At 35.5% G+C, this 3,896-nt stretch overlaps 1 protein-coding gene across 1 annotated transcript in view; it reads left to right on the top strand.

Annotated features, from left to right (window-relative positions):
• The window catches only part of LOC140947736 (ATP-dependent translocase ABCB1-like), a 35,971-nt gene extending 35,588 nt beyond the window's left edge, over window positions 1-383 (top strand). Inside the window, exon 26 of the mRNA XM_073396914.1 lies at window positions 1-383. This exon is cut by the window's left edge and continues 412 nt beyond it. The gene's annotated coding sequence lies outside the window, so the exon portion shown is untranslated.
• Window positions 384-3,896: the final 3,513 nt, after the last annotated feature.

The raw sequence follows: 3,896 nt of genomic DNA, 5'->3' as shown, positions 1-3,896 counted from the left end.
TTCTCTACACTAGCAAGGTCTTTGATGAGAGTAAATGAGCTCCGAGTATTATTTTGATATCAAATTAGTTTTTGAACCTCGTGACGCCAGAATAGTAAAACTTAATAAAATTATTGCTTTGGAAAATTTTCTATTTCTGACTTTTAGTTGCTCGCCAGTTTTAAGATTTGATTTGATTTTATTCTCTGGTAAAGAGTTATTCTAATGATTACTTGATAATCAATTAGGTGCTGAACATTACTATATAACAGTTTTTTTCATAGTTTATCCCAGAATATATGGAAGTAGGAGCTACTAGATCTATTTATCAGGCGTTCATCGCTTGAGTTTCAACTTATACAGAGAAGGAGAAGAAAACACTGAATAAATATACGGCTAAGTAAGCATCATTCGTTTCTGAACTTTGTCAGGCGAAATGTGACGTGGTATACTGCGTTTCTAATGTTTTTTCATCCTAGAAAAATCACTTAAAAGTGATTTTCTCGTCATTTTAATTTTACAGTTTTTGCTTCAGTTTTGTCATTTTTTCAAGATATCTAGCTAACGTGGCGGCCGCTTGAGAAGAGTATGACGGCACATCCTTATAATATGACGTCATAAACTCCCCTGACTTCTCCGCAAAGTTTGTGCCGTTTTTTTTGCCGTAAGGTGTGGGAGTGATGTTCCCTGGTCAAGACCCGCGCAAACGGAAGCAAAATTGTTGGATAACAATTCCCAACATATCTTTCCCGTGTAAATGGACGCAACATTGTTGGCCAACAACTCTCAACATATCTTTTGTTTCGTGGTCGTCGAAGCGTAGCCCAACAATTTTTGATCCGTTTGCAGAACTCTTCCAACATTTTTGGGGTCATGCACGCATGCGCCTTACACATGGTCTCCAATGATTGTGTCTTTTCTACGATGCACTGCAGGTCCCAACATTGTTGGGAGTTTGCATCCGTTGGCACACTATTGCCAGCATTTAGCTTAACTACTCTTTTTCTTCAAAGTACGTTTTGGCCTCTTACAGTAAGTTGCATCGCAAACCTTTTCACATTCACGAAGACTAGGTCTGGTTCAAAATTTATTACACTGGCAAAAGTAAATATCGACTCACTGTTTGAACTTAATGTAAATAAAGTTTTTAATATAATAAAGCAATTAATATTTGTAAATAATTCTTGATATTTTTGTTCAGATAAAGTATAATCGTGCGTGTGATTTCGCAAAATTCAGTCAGTACCAATACATTGTGTATTATATTGATCCAGTAGCCGGTTAGTTGAAAAGAGGCAGCTGTCATCGGATTAAACCTTTCATCAACATTGTAAGCATACCGCATGTCTTATTTGTGTCGTTTTAACCTTTAGTAGCTCCGTAAATTTCCATGAAGAACTTGTAACATGATCAATTTTTTTTTATTTTAATCAGTCTACTGCGGTGTAACAGCTGTACTTCAATATACTAGACTGCGAGTAGATTCCTATTTTTCCAGTACAATGTTATAGAGTAACTAGCTCATCGTTCACCCCACTAGCTTAAAATGGCGATCTAAAAATGGTTTAGCTATTGTGAAACACTAATAAAGATTTCGTTTTCTATTAAAAGAGTTATTACAAGGATAACTCGTTTTGTTGTTAAGATATTCTTAAGGTTGTCTTAATCGTGAATTCTCCACCACCTATGTATAAACTGGGATAAACCGGTAGCCATAACAACTTTGGAATGTACACAAATTGACCTAAAGCCCTAAAGCTGATTTATACAGCAAAAACATTTCGATTTTCCTTGGTTTTGACTGAAAACAGCGTTGCGGGGTTGTGACTAACTTTATTTCCCACTGTTAACACCTTTCAGTATCCTAAAGAGGAGTCCAAGTGTGTTGCACTGTACTGGAGAAAGTAATTCAGATCCTGGTCGCCGTTTATAATGGCAGTAATGCTATTATCGTTTACATTGGCTTGTGTATTATTTTATTGTTCCGTGGGTAAGTGATACACCAGAATTTGCACTTCGACCGAATACAAAACAATCACCTCTAAGATATTAACATTGAAAAAGAAAATCAATCGTTGATAGTTTATAGTTTATTGTGCTTTAAATTATATCGATAATTTGTTTTTCCAATTGAAGGCAGCAATCTTAACTTCTTGTTTAGTTAGAATTCAGACCTGTACATAAAATAGAATGTTTTCACATGACGTCACGGCGGCCATATTGGTGTCCCAAAACAATAATACGGCGGCCATGTTGGTGTCCCAAACCAATCCTCTGGGAGTTGAACTCTTTTCTTATGCAAACGCTTTCTTTTGGTCCAATAAATTTGCATAGATGCTGGCCACGAGAGTGAAAACACTCTATAGAATGTTTACCCAGTAGAGAGCAATTAATTTATTGCTTTCAACTAGTTAAACAAAGGCACGTTTAACGTGCATGAGCTATTTTGAATGCTTCAGTGTAACTTTAATTCTTCAGGGTATCCTTACCAAGAGTGATGAATCTACCTTTTTCGTCTTAAATGTAGACTGGGTTTTTGTGTGAAATTGGGTATTGCCGTATATAAATGAAAACGCGAAACGCTCAAAGGCGTCGATCCTCATGCTATATATTCACTTTCCTCTGCCTTTCCCTGTTACATTTGTTGCAAGTTAAACAGATTATTAAAGTAAAATAAATATCTACTCACCAAACGTTGATTAGAAGAAAAACTCTAAGGTTTCCTCGGAGTTTCTTAAGCCAAAATGTGACTCATCGAATTCGAGTAGTTAAGAATATCATTGTGGTAGATGGTTGCATCATCACAATTCACGAGGTTTTCACGTGCGATTCTACTCAGTGAAACAGTCCTTAACCCCAACAACTTATTTCTTTATGTTTTAAAAGCTATTGCTTCTTAAAAGACAGGAGCCTTTTTTAAGGCATTGGTTACAAAACGAAACAGCAGGTTTTCATACGTTGAAGTTACTATTATTATTGTGAAAAGTCAATCTGCATGAGATGTACAGTCACACAACTGGCACGTGAAAGTGTTGGACTTTGCCCCCTTTCGTTGTTCGTACGTGAGGGAATTCGAGTTATCACACGGTAATCTAGTAAACAGAATTATAAAAATAACTCATGCACATAATTTGCACGTGAAGATGTTGGTCTTTGGCCCTTTTACAATTCGTACGTAAAAAAACGTAAATTGTTTACTACAAAATTTTCTCAACGATTTTAAAATATCACCTCGGCTTCATTACAACATCTGCAATTAAATTATGTTTCATGCCATGTCAAGGTTGATAGCCTAACATTTATTAACTTCCAAGAAAATTATCAAGGTGCCGAAATATATTTCTGCTCATATCATGTTACTCCACTCAATAAAACAGTATCTAATTATCGTGTCAACTAGCTTCTTCCAATTGTATTCCCTAACGCTATTGTTCCAACTTAAGTTACTCATCTTTACTAAATAAAATACGTTTCAATAACTATAACGCTTAGTATGCAGGAAGAATGTATCATGTTGTTCACTTATTATTATTTTTTTGTTTTGCCGAAAGGAAAAAAAAATCTGATGAATTTTGTTAGCGAGAGAATATTTTTAAAGCTTGTTTACAGAATTAACAATACTCGGTACAGCTTCAAAAAAAATAAACTGCCTTTCAAACTTGTAAAACCACATTTTATAGGCCGCATACTTTCAAATTAAAGTCCATATCTAAATATCGATTATTGCTTCACTGGAAGAGCTTTGAAAATATATGATCTTTTATACTCTACCTTAAAGCGGGTAAAACACAACTCATAAATACGTGCGTTGTACCGTTCGCGATAGCCGAATCGGTCACAAATGTCTTGAAGCAGCATCCACACTAAAATAAGAACCCTTAAATAGCTGCATCACTGTTCGCAGCGTTTGAATCATG

The sequence above is a fragment of the Porites lutea genome, chromosome 9 (assembly GCF_958299795.1).
Source record: "Porites lutea chromosome 9, jaPorLute2.1, whole genome shotgun sequence".
Classification (NCBI taxonomy): Eukaryota; Metazoa; Cnidaria; class Anthozoa; order Scleractinia; family Poritidae; genus Porites; species Porites lutea.
The sequence above is the reverse complement of the archived record's forward strand: the minus strand, read 5'-3'. Positions and strand labels throughout refer to the sequence as shown.